Genomic DNA, 20056 nt, shown 5'->3' on the forward strand with positions numbered 1-20056 from the left:
AAGGGGTAGGAAGCCTGGTAAACCTAAGGCAGATGGTCCATCACTGAGGCCTGCATCCGAGTCAGCTAAGAGGCCAGACACTAGAATACTAGCCAGAGCCTATGCCATCAGAGCTCAAGAGGAGCAAGATGCCTCGGATGTCATCAGGGGTATGTTTTTCCTCTACAACACTTCTGTGCATGCATTGGTGGATCCAGGATCCACTCATTCCTACATTTGCATCAAACTACCCATAGAAAGGGGAGTTCCAGTAGAAGAGAGTGATTAAGACATTCTGGTCACAAATCCACGAGGCCACAGTGTGGTAGTGAATAAGGTGTATCAACGTTGCCCGTTGAGGATTCAAGGGTATGAATTCTCGGCAGACCTAATTGAGTTGCTGCCCTTCCACGAGTTTGACGTGATTTTGGGTATGGACTAGTTGTCACATCATCAGGTAATAGTTGATTGCAAATTGAAGAGGATTTCTCTGAAAACTTATGAGGGTAATGAGATTATTGTTGTGGGTGAAAGGACAGATTTCCTGTCCAATGTTATCTCAACCACAGTTGCAAGAAGATTGATGAGAAAAGGCTGTGAAGCTTACCTAGCACACATGGTTGATACTAGGCAAGCTAAGCCAAACCTGTGTAATATACCCACAGTAAGAGACTTCCCAGATGTATTTCCTGAAGAGTTGCCTGGTTTACCATTAGAAAGGGAAGTCGAGTTTGCTATTGAGGTAATGCCATGTACAGCACCCATTTCTATTGCTCCTTATAGGATGGCACCCACTGAATTGAGGGAGTTAAAAACTCAGTTACAAGAGTTGCTTGATAAGGGGTTCATACGCCCCAGTGTGTCACCATGGGGAGTTCCTATGCTATTTGTGAAGAAGAAGGATGGAACCTTGAGATTGTGTATTGATTATCGACAGTTGAACAAAGTAACTGTGAAGAATAAATATCCATTGCCAGAATTGATGATCTGTTTGATCAGTTAAAGGGAGCCGGTGTGTTTTTAAAAATTGATCTCAGATCAAGGTATCATCAGTTAAGGGTAAAGGATGTAGATGTGTCAAAAACTGCATTCAGAACCCGGTATGGACACTATGAATTTTTAGTGATGCCGTTTGGTTTGACTAATGCACCAGCAGCATTTATGGACCTTATGAACCGTATCTTCCATCCATACTTAGATCGGTTTGTAGTGGTCTTTATTGATGATATTCTGGTGTATTCCAAGACCAGGGAAGAACATGATGAACATTTGGGGATTGTTCTGCAAACCCTACGAGAAAAGGAGCTGTATGCTAAGTTGTCCAAGTGTGACTTCTGGATGAGTGAAATCTCTTTCCTTGGACACATAGTATCAGCAGAGGGGATTAGAGTGGATCCCAAAAAAATAGAAGCAGTGATGGAATGGAAGCCTCCTAGAAATACAATTGAGGTCAGAAGTTTCTTGGGGCTAGCTGGGTATTACAGAAGATTTGTGAAGGGGTTCTCTCTTATAGCTGCTCCAATGACCAAGTTGTTGCACAAGAATGTGAAATTTGGCTGGAACGACAAGTGCCAAGCCAGTTTTGAGAGGCTGAAGGCTATGTTGACAGAAGCACCAGTGTTAACACAGCCAGTGTTGGGAAAAGACTTTGTGGTCTACAGTGATGCCTCACATAATGCGCTAGGGTGTGTATTGATGCAAGAGGAGAAAGTGGTCGCCTATGCTTCCAGGCAGTTAAGGCCACATGAACAGAACTACCCTACTCATGACTTGGAGTTAGTATCAATTATCTTCGCACTGAAGATATGGAGGCATTATTTATATGGTGAAAAATGCTACATCTATATAGACCACAAGAGTCTAAAATATTTGCCAACCCAGAAGGAGCTCAATCTTAGACAGAGGCGATGGATTGAGTTCCTCAAGGACTATGATTGTGTGATAGATTATCATCTTGGGAAGGCAAATGTAGTTGCTGATGCTTTGAGCAGGAAGTCCATCACAGCTTTAAGATTACTAAATGCCTGTCTGTCCTTAGCTCAAGATGGAGCTATTTTGGCTGAGTTACAAGTGAGGCCAACCCTGCTACAGTAGATACAAGATGGGTAGAGGGCAGATGAAAAACTAATGGCCATTGTGGGAAAAATTCCTGAGGGGAAGGAAACTGAATATGAGGTGAAAGCAGATGGGTGTCTGTACTACAGAGGAAGAGTGTGTGTACCAGATAATGGGGAACTGAAGACTAGTATTCTGAAAGAAGCACACACGAGTGTTTATGCTATGCACCCGGGGAGCACAAAAATGTATAATGATTTGAAGCCTCATTATTGGTGGCCTGGTATGAAGAGGGATATAGCTGACTATGTGACTAAGTGTTTGACATGTCAGCAAGTCAAAGCAGAACATCAAGTTCCATCAAGATTGCTACAGCCTATAAGCATACCTGAATGGAAATGGGACCGGGTCACTATGGATTTTGTTAGTGGTCTACCTCTCACCCAAAGGAAGCATGATGCAGTGTGGGTGATAGTGGATAGATTGACGAAGTCAGCACATTTTCTGCCAGTTAGGACTAACTACTCACTGGAGAAGCTAGCAGAATTGTATATCAGTGAGATAGTTAGACTGCATGGAATCCCACCTTCTATCATATCTGACCGAGACCTAAGGTTTACATCGAGATTCTGGAAAAAGTTGCAAGAAGCCTTTGGGCACACAACTCCGTTTTAGCACGGCTTTTCATCCTTAGACGGATGGACAGTCAGAACGAGTAATCCAGATCCTGGAATATATGCTAAGGAGTTGTGTCATTGAGTTTGAGGGGAGTTGGGATAGATAACTCCCACTAGTAGAATTCACATATAACAATAGCTACCAAGCTAGCATTCAAATGGCTCCGTATGAAGCACTGTATGGGAGGAAATGTAGAACCCCAGTGTGTTGGACTGAATTGGGCAAAGATAAGTTGGCAGGACCAGACCTGGTGAAACAGACTGAGGAGAAAGTAAAGATAACCAAAGCTAGCTTAAAGGTTGCCTCAGATAGACAGAAATCTTATGCCGACTTGAAGGGAAAAGAGATAGAGTATGCAGTTGGCGATAAAGTGTTTCTCAAAGTCTCACCATGGAAGAAAGTACTGAGGTTTGGGAGAAAGGGTAAGTTAAGCCCTAGGTTCATTGGCCCATATGAGTCATTGAACGTGTGGGACCAGTGGCCTATCGGCTAGCTTTACCACCAGAACTGGATAAAATTCATAATGTATTCCATGTTTCCATGCTGAGAAGGTATCGCTCAGACCCTTCACATGTCATTTCCATGGAAGAGATTGAAATCCAACCGGACTTGACATATACAGAAGAACCAATATAAATCCTAGCTCGAGAAGTAAAGGAACTGAGAAATAAACAAATTTCACTGGTGAAAGTGCTTTGGAGGCACCATAACACTGAAGAGGCAACTTGGGAAAGTGAAGAGACAATGAGCCAACAGTTCCCTCAACTGTTTGCATCAGGTAAATTTCGAGGATAAAATTTTTCTTAGAGGGGAAGAGTTGTAACATCCTCATTTTAGCTAGTCTGTACAGTCTACTGTTCCGGTGACCAGTGTCGGTCCGAACAGCTAGAACGTTCGGAAAAATATTTAAACTAAAGTGAGGAACCAAAAATTAACTCAAATAATTAATAAGAAAAAAAAATTAGGAAAAATTATAAAATAATTCTTGAGACTCTAGAGATGGGTCATTGAGGTTCTTATGGCATTAGAATGCCAAGAAAATACTTAGAAAAAATTTTCAATCCGTAAAGACAATTTTGGCCCATTAAGCCAAACGGAGGGCATTTTGGTCATTTCGTCTTCAGAGATGATTTTTGGGCCAACTTATCCAGTTAAATAAATAATTTATATAACATAAAATATGATTATATTTTGTTAAAAATTTAATTGAAATTAATTGGACAAGAAAAGAATGGAAAAATGAAAGAAATTGAAATTATGACATCATAAGGATGTCATTAAAAGTCTCCAACCCAATCAAGTGTTGACACATGTCACCAAGGTATATAAAAGAGACTAAATGGGCAGAAAGTGAAGAAGAAAAATCAGAACACTCTACTTCTTCTTCTTGGCATCACCTCTCCCACCATAGCCCTCTGTAGCCAAGCTTTACCCAAGCTTGATTTCTTGAGTTTTCATCGATTAAAACTTAAATTTCTCAACACAAAAAACTTACTCCTACACCTTAGTGATCCTTTTGGGAGCAAAAAAAAGAGAAAAATAAGAGTTTTAGCAAGTGGGAAAATTTCACTCCTTTGAGGTTAGTGACCTAACCATGAATTTTACTTTAAATTCATGATAAGGACTTTGAATGAGTGTAAATTACAAAGAAAAAAATTGTTGAATACCATTTGTATGTAAACCCTAGATTTTTGGTAGCCATGGTTAGGGTTTGATTGTGTTGAGTTTAATGAAATTAAAAGACTATCATGGCTGCCCATAATATGTATTTACTAAGTGGATTGAAGAAATGCAATGAAAATGCATGAAGGGTAATGTGTGAGTTAGGGTTTGAGGTGGAAAAATGGGATTTTGACCATGTGATGATGAAAATAGGTTTTAATGGTCAATTGGTGACCATTTAGTTCTATTTAAATTAAAAATGAAGTGTGTTGAGTGATGGGATTGGGTTTGGTGTGGCTGCCATGAAAGTGACTTGTAGAATTGGACTTGAGTCCAGCAGGTTTGGGCAGCCATAACTTGAATTGTAGAGGTTCAATTGATGGAAGGCCAATTGGACATGAAACTAGACACATAATGGCACAACTTTGGTGAAGAAACCATGCCCATAAAACCAAACCAAGTAGACCAAAAGCTTGCCCTAATCCGGGTGACCTGCAGTCTGTTTTTGCAGAATGATCAAATGAACAGTGATTGTTCATTTGGCCATAACTCAATGTAGAAAGGTCCAATTGATCTGAAATATTACCAACAATAAGATGAGATATATACCAACAACTTTCATGAAGGAACCTAACCCAAATTATGACCAGAACCTATCCAACAAGTGAGTTGCAGTCACAATTCACTGCACTATAGATATGGTCAGTCCAGAAAAATTTCAATCTACCCAGTTATGGTTTTTGGACCATAAATTGAGTTAAAAACTCCAAATGGAGAGATTCAAAAAAGGAAATTCAACTAGACAAAGTAAGGAACAACTTTTATGTTGATCATTTTGCCAAATTCCCATTGCAAAAATGACTAATGGAACAGTAAAGAGGAAGTATGAAAACTGAAAATTTTGCTTAATTAACATTGAGCTTAGAAATGGTATTGGCAACCAATACCAACAAATTTAGAATGCAAAATATGGTATGTTGGGAGTATTAAACCAATGTACCTATTGTCTATGCAAAAGTCAACATTTTGGTTGACTAATGAAGTGAATAGTAACACCAAAACTTAAAATTAAAAAATTGTAAAACTCAAAGGTGTAAAATGCCCTAGTATACCTAACAAGATTGGTTTGGATAGCTTGGCATGCCAATAGGGTTCTATTAGCAGTACTGCATATGGCTTCATGCCATTCTGTGTTTCATGGCTCCCATGCCATGCAGTGACATAATAGCCTTTGGCTATGTTATTTGAGTTGATATACTTGGGTTTTAACCCTGATCATTATTATAGCCTATTAGCTGTTCTGTTGCACACCGGGAGACACAATGTGACCGATGGTGTGATGGTCCGAGGTACTTAGTACCTAGTGCCAGTTTACCCATTTATCCAGTCCAGTCAACTAGTATGGTTTACTCAGGCAATGATAATAAATAATACTGCAAATAATACCATAAATTAAGTCTACCAAAAAAAAAATGTACACACACATTCTGCATATTCGTTTCATTTTATGTTATTTTATATTATTTTATATTGTCACCACTAAGCAGAATTGCTTAGCGCGTCGCTTTTGCCATCGGGGTGAGCCTTCAGAGCTGCATCCGGGGTCCAGAGTCACCTCATATCTGCACTGCATATGGTAGGACATTAGGACTATAGGTGGCCCTTTTGTATTTTGCATTTTGTATTAGTTTGGATTGTAACTCTAAACTCCTGTAATTATGTATTAATGTAAATATATGAAATTTCATATTGTTGAGATCTTTTGTATAATGTATGTTGATAAATGAAATATTGAGAATTAATTGTGAATATGCTTCAAGTGATGAAGTGAAAAGAAAAGTTTTGAAAATAGTATTGTGATTTGAGATTGAGATTTTGAGATTGACTTGAATGTGTATAATGGAGTTTAGATTTGGAAATTATTTTGGAAGTGTTTTTAAACAGGTTCAGAAGAACTGTTTTTACAATTTACACCGGCACTCTGCCGGATTTTCTATAAAATTTGCGGATAAATTCAGATTTATTAAAATTGAAAATAAATGAATTATAAAGGGATAAATTGTAATAGAAACATAAATTGGTGCTCCGGCACACTAAGTGGCATAACTTGCTCGGCTACACTGTAGACGGGTAAGGGGTATCACAAAATTACTTCGGAAAGATGTGAAATTTTAGTGGACAGATAAGTGCCAACAGAGTTTTGATGAGTTAAAGAAATGTTTGGCTGAAGCTCTAATCCTTACTTTACCTACCCCGAGTAAAGTGTATACTGTTTACAGTGACACTTCTCACAATGGGTTAGACTGTGTATTGATGCAAGAGCAGAATGTCATTGCCTATGCATCACACTAGCTGAAATCGCATGAGAGGAATTATCCGACACATGACTTGGAGCTAGTAGCTATTGTGTTCGCTCTTAAGATCTAGAGACACTATTTGTATGGGGAGAAGTGCTACATCTACACAAATCATAAGAGTTTAAAGTATCTGGGCACTCAGAAGGAGTTGAATTTGAGATAGAGGAGATGGTTAGAGTTGATAAAAGACTATGATTATCTGATAGACTATCAGCTAGGGAAAGCTAATGTGGTGGCTGACGCCTTAAGTCGCAAAACTATGGCAAGTCTATGGGTTTCTCCTTTGTCTATGGCACATGAGTTGAGAGTATTGCATGCCAGCTTAGAAATTAATGATGAGGGGCAGACAGCAGTTGCATGGCATGTATAGCCAGTATTGATTTATCAGATCAGAATGGCTGCTCAGAATGATCAAAAGTATCAAAAACTGTTAGAAGAAGCCTAACAGGGCAAGAAACCTGAGTTCTCAGTGAGAGATGACAGTCTATTGCTTCACCAGGGCAAAATGTGTGTTCCTAATGATGTTGATTTGAGGCAGATTATTTTGAAGGAAGCACATGAATCTCCTTTTGCCATGCACCCTAGTGGCACAAAAATGTATAGAGGGCTGAAAGAGCACTATTGGTGGATTGGTATGAAAAGAAACGTAGCCGAATTTGTTTTCAAATGCCTAACTTGTCAGCAAGTGAAGGCAGAGCATCAAGTACCAGCTAGTTTGTTACATCCATTACCAGTACCGGAATGGAAATGGGAGAGAATAACTATGGATTTTGTGATGGGACTTCCAAGAACACAGAATAGCCATGATGCAGTATGGGTCATTGTTAACAGACTGACCAAGTCTACTCATTTTCTGCCAGTACCAATGGACTATAGCCTAGAAAGATTGGCCAAGTTGTACATTGATGAGATAGTAAGACTGCATGGAGTGCCAGTATCCATTGTATCAGATAGAGATCCTAGGTTCACTTCTAGATTCTGGGGTAGTCTTCAGAGAGCCCTAGGAACTAGATTGAACTTCGGCACGACATTCCACCCACAGACAGATGGTCAGCCTGAGAGAGTAATTCAGATCTTGGAGGATATGCTACAGGCTTATGTGATTGAGTTTGAGGGTAGTTGGGACACACACTTGCCTTTGATTGAGTTTGCTTACAACAATAGCTATCAATCAAGCATTGGGATGCCTCCATATGAAGCTTTGTATGGCAAGAAGTGTAGAACTCCCTTGTGTTGGGATGAAGTGGGTGAAAGAAAGATGATTGGGCCCGAAATTATTCAGCAGACTAAGGAGAAAATCATATTGGTTAGAGATCGACTCAAAGTTGCATCAGACCCTCAGAAGTCCTATATTGATCTGAAGAGAAGAGATATTGAGCATGCAGTGGGTGAGAAAGTATTCCTCAAGGTTTCCCTTTGGAAGAAAATTATGAGATTTGGCAGGAAGGGGAAAATGAGTCGTCATTTCATTAGGCCATATGAGGTTCTGGAAAGAGTGGATTGTAACACCCCAAAGTTCGGTAGTGCGTTCTGCTGCTCCGGTGACCAGTGTTGTCCGGACAGCTAGGATGCCTAGAACCGTACTTCGATATGAGTGAGGAGACATAAAATAATGAAATACAAGAAAAGAAAACACAAGAAAAACAAAGGAAAAATCATAGCAAAGAAATGTGATCAAGTTAAACGAGCCGGGAAACCTAGCGATGGGTGACCGCACCGGGAAGTCACGGCGTGGACCGTTGACTAACCCTGGACTGCGGGGAACCCTGGGAAACATTTTTAGGACTTAAATAGACCATTGTTGAAGAGTAAATATCATTAGAAAGATCAAAGAAAAATTAAATAATTAGTACAAAGAAAAGTGAGAAATCGAAAAACAGACAAAATACGATTATTCTAGAAAAATCGGGAAAGCCACCCGAACGGGGCATTATGGTCATTTGACATCCCGAATTGTCTTTTGACCTAAATGTCCATTAAAAATAAATAGTATTACACTTAGAAAATGAAATGAAAAATTAATTTGATGGTACCTAAAATAAATAGTGGAAATAATGGGTTAAATGTGGATTAAGTGAAAGTAACTTATAATATGAATTAATTAGAGTAAGTGGACCACTAAGGGAATAAAATAAACACATTATGGGGCTGATGTAAGTCCACTATGTCCAGCAGCCACTTCATCTTCTTCATTTACCATCCAAGCCGTGAATGAAGGGAGAGAAAACTCCATGGACATTTTCATGCAAGCTTGATCCCTCCTTCCATTTCAACTCCATTCACTTAGTGTTCTTCACTAAAATTTGTCTACACATCACAAGGAAGATATTGATACCAATTTTGGGAAGTTTGGTGAAGGTTTAGCAATTTACAATTAAAGGTAAGTTTGCATTTTTGAGAAGTTCTTTGTTAAAGTTTATGTTTATGTTATGGGTATTGGTTTGGTGAAGGAAAATTTTGAGTTTGAAGGGTTATTGTTGTTGCCATTTTGGACAGCCATGGGTCACGTTTTTGATGAGGTATTTGTGTATATAATTGATGAGAAATAATGTTAATCATGGTGATTTAGTAACCTAGTGATTTAATGCATGTATATATGGTGAATGATGCACTTTGATGGGAATTGGCATATGGTACGGCAATGTGATGTTGATGAATGAATTGTGGCAGCTTGTGGACACTTGAATAATGGTGTATATTGAAGGGAGTGTGGGCAGCATATTGACCTAGAAGGATTGATGATATGTATGTCAATTTACATTGTAAAGTGTATGTAAAGTTTGTAATGTTTAGGTGTGTTTGTAATGGTACTTAGAAATTGTAATTGTGAATGATATTTGGTGTGTTGAGGGTGATTGGAATCTGCCCAAAATAATGCTAATGTTATGTAGAAAATGTTGTTGGTAATGTGCCAAAACAGTTTGGTAGGGTATGGAAGTAAACCTTGCAAAGGTAAGTGTGTGTTTGAAGTTGGGGTGTGTAATGCATATTAAGGGCAGTGTATATTTTGGCCTATAACCTTGAATGTGTAACCTTAATTAGTATGAGACCAATTTGAGGTGAAACTAGGCACAAAATGTGCCAACTTTCATTGAGAAACCATGCCAAAATTCTGCTTGCAAGGTGACCTAAAAATTTGACCAATTCGGATTAGATGCAATTAGGACCTGAAAAATGACCAATTGGGCAGCAGTGAGTGTTTAGGCCATAACTCACTCAAACCAGGTCCAATTGACCTGAAATTTTGACCAAGAATAGTTAAGACCCATACCTACAAGTCTTATGAAGACACCAAAGCCCAGAAATGACCATAAGCAAGTCAAACAACTTGCACAAGTTCGGGTCCAAAAACTGGCCGAACCAGAATTGACCACTTTGACCTAAAATTGACCTAAAATGGTACCATTTGACCAGCAATAGTGTAATGACCATAACTTGGTCTACTTAACTCGGATTGACCTGAAATTTTGCACCGCGTGCAATAAGACCTAGATCTACAAGTTTGTAGTTTCGACCGAGACCCGAAAATCGAGGAAACTAGATCGTCCGGTTAGGTCAAACCAGTGTTCCGGAATCCGAGAATTTGCATTAAAATGCACTAAACAAGGAAATGACTTTGGTAAAACATACCAAACCTAAAACCCTATCGAGTGTGACATATTAACGACACTAAAACCTAATTTACCTAAAACGCATCGAGTCGGTATATTAGGTGATTAAGCGAATAATTGAGTTCGAGGCATTATTTACTGCACCCCATCGATAGAGACAATTTAATTTAGTATCAAACACTTCAAATTGTGTTTCTCGATTAACAAGGACTCAAAGAAAAGGGAAAGAAATCGAGTCAAGACCAGAGACAAATATCGAGGTTTGTGCACAACAACTGTTTCTTTTGAATTATTTTCAATGGAAATAAATATTGACTGTTTGTATATCATTGTTTTAAATTGTGGAAATATGTTTGATGGACACTTATTGATTGAAAAATATTGTGAATGGTTTGAAACTGTGAAAAACTATTTGAATGACATTGATGGATACTTATTGATTGAAAAGCACTGTAAATGGTTTGAAACCACAGCTATCATGTATATTGATTGTATTCCTCTCTAGCTTGTCTAGTGGGATGAATTGAATTCCCTCTCTGGCTGAAGTGTTGAGGTGTGTGCCTGTTGAGGACGAATAGAATGAGTACTCATATTTTTGCTAGCTAGCCATGTTATTCCTCATTAGTCATCGACTTTTGGGATGAATTGAATACCTCATTAGCCATCGGCTTTTGAGATGAATTGAATTATGGATCATGATTAAGCTGTGTGTGATTTACTGATGTGTATTGTGAGATTGTGAAATGGATTTTAAACTCTCATTGACATATACTGTCTTTTGAATTCAAACCTGATCTGACTTATGGAAAATTATTGTGATATTGAGAAATGGAGTTTAAATTCTTATTGACCTTTATTGTCTTAAATTTGACTATGGTTTTAAGTATCCACTATTTACATGACTTATGAATTGTGATTTAAATTGGATTTGGTTAATGTTGTGCACCACTGATACATAGTCTCAAATGATAGCTTTATTCTTTGTCGCAGTAGAGAGATAGGCAGGCGTGAGACTAGGCTGCATATACATCCAGCGAGGGATTACCTGGTATATTGAGTATACCGCTTTTGCTTTTTGTACTGTAATGTATGACACTGTATGTATATTTTCTTTTTGGTTTTGAGCAGTTGTAAATTAAATTAAATTGTACTTGAAGTTGTAAATTAATTATGAGTGTTTTGGATTGTAAAAGTTGTATTATATTTCCTTATCTCAGACTTTGAAAAATTTCTATGGAATTGAGTTGATGAATTGTTGTGTTGAGAAATGTATTGAAGTTGAGATTTGGAAAATTATAGAAGTGCTTTTACAGTTTTTCTGAAGAACTGTTTTATCTAAAATACAGATGGCACCTTGCCAAAATTTTCTACGAAATTCCAAATAAATCAAATGAGTTAGTTGTTTCACCTCAGTTCACCAAAGTTTTTAACACTGTAAATAGTGCTCACCACTGTAAAAGAAGTAAGAAAAGTTTTAAAATCCCTTGTAGTGTATTTAATGGGTTATCGATGAAGCGGAGTTGGTAATTCATTAGGTATACTACGGATCATGTTATGCCTTACAGAGGGTAAGGTGTGACATGTTTTAGTGGTATCGAGCAAAGTTTTTAAATTGCTTTCACTGTTATTTGAATGTTCTTTCTGCATAGTACAACCGCTCAATATCATTGTTTGATACATACAAGACATTACTGATAAATATGCACTAACGAGTGAATATTCTTGTGTTATTGTTCAGAAAGCTAAGATCCTCGCATTGAATATGGAAGAGGGTGATCGTTCATCGATCGATCTATTGAGGCCGAGGTGCAAGGGATGCCCAGTGTACAAAATGTCGGTGGTTCAGAAGACCCCTCTGATCTGCAGATTTCTGCTCGATTCGCTCAAAGGATGGTCGCAATATTCCAACAAATGGCTGGTAATGCACCTACTCAAGTCCCAATTCGGACACGTGGTACAACCACGATCTCCTACGAGACAAGATGATAAATTGATGAAGTATGGGGCTACAGAGTTCAAGGGGACATAGATCCTCTAGAAGTGAGCAGTGGTTAGAGAGGATGGATAGGGTGTTCAAGAAACTTCATTGTACAGAGGAGCTCGGACTTGAATACTCGGTATCCTTACTACAAGGGATGCTTATGGTGGTGGAAAACCATTCCCCACGATGCAGTAGAACTGCGATCTTGACTGGAATGACTTCCTCGGGAATTCAGACAAATACATCCCCGATGCCTATGTAGACCGAAGCGCAAGAATTCTTAAGTTTGAAACAGAGGCGGTCGGTGGTGAGTATGAAAGAGAATTTTCCCGCCTTAGCCATTATGCGGTGAGTCTACTCTCTACCAGCAGGAGAGATGCAAGAGATTTGAAAGCGGCTTGAAGCCCAGATGTCAGTACAAGTGCTCGGCTTCAAACACACTAACTTCTCTGAACTTGTTTCTCAAGCCCTAGAGTTGGAAAGAGTTGAGTTTGAGACTGCTCTGAGAAGAAGAGGTCGGAGAAGACAGAGAAAGAGGAAAATCGAGATCGAGTTCAGTGGTCATCTTGGAAGAGGAAGAACTATGGGGACATGGCGGAGGTGGCAAGAAATGCAGTAGGGAAGACATTCGGGACAGAGACCTCCCTATCCGGTCGTGAGTACCGAAGTTCCTATCCTCCCGCCAATGTAAAACTTGTGGAAAGAATCATGGTGGAATCTGTTACAAGGCTATTGGAGCCTGTTATAACTGTGGAGGCACCGGACACTTTGCCAAGGACTGCACCAGTAGTCGCAGAGTTGGACCACCTCCTACTACTGCAGAAGGGTCAGTTCAGAGCCCTGTCACCAGAAGCTCACAACCACCTAGTAGAGGTAGAGGCAGGGGTAGAGGTAACCCAGGCAGCCGAGCCTGATAAAACAATCGAACAAGACAGTGCTCGATCGAGTCTATGCCATGAGACAGAGAGAAGAGGCGAGACATCGATGTTGTGGCTGGTACCTTCTCAACTTTTAACCAGAATGTATTTGTGCTATTTGATCCTGGTTCTACCCATTCTTATGTGAGTGCTAGCATCATTGATTGCATTGTTGTTCCATGTACAAAAATGGACTTTGAGGTGCTAGTAACAAGTCCGCTAGGACAGGAGGTCAGGGTTAATAGGATGTATAGAGATTGCCCTTTGGTGATCCAAGGACACACTTTCCTGTCTGATCTCATTGAAATTCACTTTACAGATTTTGATATCATCTTTGGCTTGGATTTGTTAGCTAGGCATCATTCCATGATTGGTATCAGCGAAAAGATCACTTTTGGTCTCCTCAAGATGCAGTGATGTGGTGATACAAGGAGAGGCAGCTATTGCCATCCAACATCATTTCATTTGCACTAGCGTAAAAATGATCGAGAAAGGGTGTGAAGCATACTTGGCACATGTGGTAGACACCCAAGTGGGGAGTCGGCATTGAAGGACATCCCTACAGACATGACTTTCGCACGTGTTTCTGATGAATTGCGTGATTACCTCGGAAGAGAAGTGCGATTTGAAATTAATGTTCGCACTGGTGTGGATCCAATCTCCATAACGCCATACGTAATGGCACCAGCAGAGTTGAAGGAGTCAAGATACGATTACAAGAATTACTTGAAAAGGGCTTCATCCGCCCTAGTGTGTCACCTTGGGGAGCACTAGTGTTGTTTGTTAAGAAGAAGGATGGTACTCTCCGCTTATGCATTGACTACAGGCAGTTGAATAGGGTGACAATAAAGAACAGATATCCATTGCCTCGCATTGATGATCTGTTCGATCAGTTGAAGGGTGCAGCAGTATTCTCCAAAATTGATTTGCGATCTGGTTATCATCAGTTGAAGGTGCAAGAGCAGAGTATTCCAAAAACTGCTTTCAGAACTCGATATGGCCACTATGAGTTTCTAGTAATGCCATTCGGGTTGACAAATGCTCCAGCTGCTTTTATGGATCTGATGAACACTATCTTGCACCATATCTTGATCAATTTGTGGTGGTGTTTATTGATGACATTTTGATATACTCGAGGAGTGCAGAGGAGCATGATAGACATCTGCGAATTGTACTGCAGACTTTAAGGGAGAAAGCAGTTATGTACGCCAAATTGTCGAAATGTGAATTTTGGCTGAAGGAAATCTCCTTTTTGGGACATGTTGTGTCAGCTGAAGGGATCAAGGTAGATTCCAGTAAGGTAGAAGCTATCCTTAATTGGAAACCGCCCAGGAACATCACAGAAATTCGCAGTTTTCTGGGCTTAGCTGGATATTACCGTCGGTTTGTGAAGGGATTTTCTATGTTATCTTCTCCACTGACCAAGCTGCTTCGGAAAGATGTAAAATTTCAGTGGACTGATAAATGTCGTGAGTTTTGATGAGTTGAAGAGGTGCTTAATCAAGCTCAGTTCTCACTTTACCTACTCGGGTAAAGAATACACGATTTATAGTGATGCTTCTCACAATGGGTTAGGTGTGTCTTGATGCAAGATCGGAATGTCATTGCTTATGCATCACGCCAGCTGAAACCGCATGAGAGGAACTACCCAACACATGATCTGGAGTTAGCAGCTATTGTTTTTGCTCTGAAGATCTGGAGACACTATCTGTATGGAGAGAAATGCTACATCTTCACAGATCACAAGAGCTTGAAGTACTTAGGTACCCAGAAGGAATTGAATTTGAGGCAGAGGAGATGGTTGGAACTCATTAAAGATTATGATTGCTTAATAGACTATCAGCCAGGGAAAGCAAATGTGGTGGCTGACGCCTTAAGTCGCAAGACTATGGCAAGTCTCAGAGTTTCTCCTTTGTCCATGGTATATGAATTGAAAGCACAAAGATGCGGTTTAGAGGTTGATGATGAGGATGACGGTAGTTGCATGGCATGTACACCGGTGTTGATTGATCGGTCGTAATGGCTGCACGCAGTGATGAAAAATATCGAAGGCTGAAAGAAGTTCACAGGCAAGAAACCCGAATTCTCCGTGAGAGATGATGGTTTATTGCTACATCGAGCGAGAATGTGCATTCCTAGTGATGTGGAACCGAGACAGATCATTATGAAGGAAGCACATGAGTCTCCATTTGCTATGCACCACGGTGGAACTAAAATGTACAGAGGGTTGAAAGAACATTCTTGGTGGATGGGCATGAAGAGAGATATAGCTGAATTTGTTTCCAAATGCCTAACTTGTCGACAAGTAAAGGCGAACATCAAGTTCCAGTGGTTTGTTACATCCTTTGTCGATGCAGTGGAAATGGGAACGGAGAACTATGGATTTTGTTACAGGACTTCCAAGGACACAGAGTAGTCATGATGCAGTATGGGTTATAGTTGACAGATTGACTAAGTCTGCTCACTTTTTGCCAGTTCGGATGGACTATAGCACGGAAAGATTGGCGGATTGTACATATATGAGATTGTAAAATTGCATGGAGTGCCAGTATCAATTGTGTCTGATAGAGATCCTAGGTTCACTTCTAGATTTTGTGGTAGTCTTCAGAGAGCCCTAGGAACTAGATTGAACTTCAAAGACATTCCACCCACGGTCGATGGCCATGCGAGAGGGTTATTCAGATATTGGAGGATATGCTACGGGCTTGTGTGATTGAATTTGAAGGTAGTTGGGATACACACTTGCCTTTGATTGAGTTTGCTTATAACAACAGCTACCAATCAAGCATAGGGATGCCTCCATATGAAGCTTTGTATGGCAGAAAGTGTAGAACTCCCTTATGTTGGGATGAAGTAGGTGAAAGGAAGATGATTGGACCAGAAATTGTCCAGCAGACAGAGGAAAAGATCAGATTGATCAGAGATAGACTCAAGGCTGCATCGACCGCTAAGTCCTATGTTGATCAAGAGAAGAGATATTGAGTATGCAGTGGGTGATAAGGTATTTCTCAAAGTTTCTCCTTGGAAGAGGATTATGAGATTTGGCGAGAAAGGGAAACTAAGTCCTCGTTTCATCGGACCATATGAAGTTACGGAAAGAGTGGGTCCTTTAGCATACCGGTTGGCATTACCTCCAGAGCTAGCAAGGATACACGTGTCTTCCATGTGTCCATGTTAAGGAGGTACAGTCGGACCCATCTCATGTACTAACAGATTGAAGAGATTGAAGTAAATCCAGACCTTTCATATGAGGAAGAACCCATAAAAATTCTGGCATATGAGGTGAAGCAGCTGAGGAACAAACAGATACACCTGGTTAAAGTGCTGTGGAACCATCATTCAGGCCAGGAAGCTACTTGGGAACGTGAAGAGGATATGAGGAGACAACACCCACAGCTATTCAGAGACTAATGCCAGGTAAAATTTCGAGACGAAATTTATTTAAGGGGGGGAGAATTGTAACACCCCAAAGTTGGTGAGTGCGTTCACGCTCGGTGACCAGTGTTGTCCGGACAGCTAGGATGCCTAGAACCGTACTTCGATATGAGTGAGGAGACATAAAATAATGAAATACAAGAAAAGAAAACACAAGAAAAACAAAGGAAAAATCATAGCAAAGAAATGTGATCAAGTTAAACGAGCCGGGAAACCTAGCGATGGGTGATCAGAAGGAAGTCACGGCGTGGACCGTTGACTAACCTCGGATCATGGAACCCTGGGAAACATTTTTAGGACTTAAATAGACCATTGTTTAAGATTAAATATCTTTATAAAGATAAAATAAAATTTAAATAATTTGTACAAAGAAAAGTGAGAAATCGAAAAAGCAGACAAAATACGATTGTTACCGAAAAATCGGAAAGCCACGAACAGGGCATTATGGTCATTTGACATCCCGAATTGTCTTTTGACCTAAATGTCCATTAAAAATAAATAGTATTACACTTAGAAAATGAAATGAAAAATTAATTTGATGGTACCTAAAATAAATAGTGGAAATAATGGGTTAAATGTGGATTAAGTGAAAGTAACTTATAATATGAATTAATTAGAGTAAGTGGACCACTAAGGGAATAAAATAAACACATTATGGGGCTGATGTAAGTCCACTATGTCCAGCAGCCACTTCATCTTCTTCATTTACCATCCAAGCCGTGAATGAAGGGAGAGAAAACTCCATGGACATTTTCATGCAAGCTTGATCCCTCCTTCCATTTCAACTCCATTCACTTAGTGTTCTTCACTAAAATTTGTCTACACATCACAAGGAAGATATTGATACCAATTTTGGGAAGTTTGGTGAAGGTTTAGCAATTTACAATTAAAGGTAAGTTTGCATTTTTGAGAAGTTCTTTGTTAAAGTTTATGTTTATGTTATGGGTATTGGTTTGGTGAAGGAAAATTTTGAGTTTGAAGGGTTATTGTTGTTGCCATTTTGGACAGCCATGGGTCACGTTTTTGATGAGGTATTTGTGTATATAATTGATGAGAAATAATGTTAATCATGGTGATTTAGTAACCTAGTGATTTAATGCATGTATATATGGTGAATGATGCACTTTGATGGGAATTGGCATATGGTACGGCAATGTGATGTTGATGAATGAATTGTGGCAGCTTGTGGACACTTGAATAATGGTGTATATTGAAGGGAGTGTGGGCAGCATATTGACCTAGAAGGATTGATGATATGTATGTCAATTTACATTGTAAAGTGTATGTAAAGTTTGTAATGTTTAGGTGTGTTTGTAATGGTACTTAGAAATTGTAATTGTGAATGATATTTGGTGTGTTGAGGGTGATTGGAATCTGCCCAAAATAATGCTAATGCTATGTAGAAAATGTTGTTGGTAATGTGCCAAAACAGTTTGGTAGGGTATGGAAGTAAACCTTGCAAAGGTAAGTGTGTGTTTGAAGTTGGGGTGTGTAATGCATATTAAGGGCAGTGTATATTTTGGCCTATAACCTTGAATGTGTAACCTTAATTAGTATGAGACCAATTTGAGGTGAAACTAGGCACAAAATGTGCCAACTTTCATTGAGAAACCATGCCAAAATTCTGCTTGCAAGGTGACCTAAAAATTTGACCAATTCGGATTAGATGCAATTAGGACCTGAAAAATGACCAATTGGGCAGCAGTGAGTGTTTAGGCCATAACTCACTCAAACCAGGTCCAATTGACCTGAAATTTTGACCAAGAATAGTTAAGACCCATACCTACAAGTCTTATGAAGACACAAAAGCCCAGAAATGACCATAAGCAAGTCAAACAACTTGCACAAGTTCGGGTCCAAAAACTGGCCGAACCAGAATTGACCACTTTGACCTAAAATTGACCTAAAATGGTACCATTTGACCAGCAATAGTGTAATGACCATAACTTGGTCTACTTAACTCGGATTGACCTGAAATTTTGCACCGCGTGCAATAAGACCTAGATCTACAAGTTTGTAGTTTTGACCGAGACCGAAAACCGAGGAACTAGATCGTCCGGTTAGGTAAAACCAGTGTTCCGGAATCCAGCAATTTGCATTAAAATGCACTAAACAAGGAAATGACTTTGGTAAAACATACCAAACCTAAAACCCTATCGAGTGTGACATATTAACGACACTAAAACCTAATTTACCTAAAACGCATCGAGAGTCGGTATATTAGGTGATTAAGCGAATAATTGAGTTCAGTGCATTATTTACCAGACCCCATCGATAGAGACAATTTAATTTAGTACTGAAACACTTCAAATTGTGTTTCTCAGTTAACAAGGACTCAGCAAAAGGGAAAGAAATACTGAGTCAAGACCAGGAGACAAATATCAGAGGTTTGTGCACAACAACTGTTTCTTTTGAATTATTTTCAATGGAAATAAATATTGACTGTTTGTATATCATTGTTTTAAATTGTGGAAATATGTTTGATGGACACTTATTGATTGAAAAATATTGTGAATGGTTTGAAACTGTGAAAAACTATTTGAATGACATTGATGGATACTTATTGATTGAAAAGCACTGTAAATGGTTTGAAACCACAGCTATCATGTATATTGATTGTATTCCTCTCTAGCTTGTCTAGTGGGATGAATTGAATTCCCTCTCTGGCTGAAGTGTTGAGGTGTGTGCCTGTTGAGGACGAATAGAATGAGTACTCATATTTTTGCTAGCTAGCCATGTTATTCCTCATTAGTCATCGACTTTTGGGATGAATTGAATACCTCATTAGCCATCGGCTTTTGAGATGAATTGAATTATGGATCATGATTAAGCTGTGTGTGATTCTTGATGTGTATTGTGAGATTGAGAAATGGATTTTAAACTCTCAATGACATATCATCTTTTGAATTCAAACCTGATCTGACTTATGGAAAATTATTGTGATATTGAGAAATGGAGTTTAAATTCTTATTGACCTTTATTGTCTTAAATTTGACTATGGTTTTAAGTATCCACTATTTACATGACTTATGAATTGTGATTTAAATTGGATTTGGTTAATGTTGTGCACCACTGAGACATTGTCTCAGCGATAGCTTTTTATTGCTGTCGCAGGTAGAGAGATAGACAGGGCAGCAGACTAGGCTGCATATACATCCAGCGAGGGATTACCTGGTATATTGAGTATACCGCTTTTGCTTTTTGTACTGTAATGTATGACACTGTATGTATATTTTCTTTTTGGTTTTGAGCAGTTGTAAATTAAATTAAATTGTACTTGAAGTTGTAAATTAATTATGAGTGTTTTGGATTGTAAAAGTTGTATTATATTTCCTTATCTCAGACTTTGAAAAATTTCTATGGAATTGAGTTGATGAATTG

The sequence above is a fragment of the Hevea brasiliensis genome, chromosome 3 (genome assembly GCF_030052815.1).
Source record: "Hevea brasiliensis isolate MT/VB/25A 57/8 chromosome 3, ASM3005281v1, whole genome shotgun sequence".
NCBI lineage: Eukaryota > Viridiplantae > Streptophyta > Magnoliopsida > Malpighiales > Euphorbiaceae > Hevea > Hevea brasiliensis.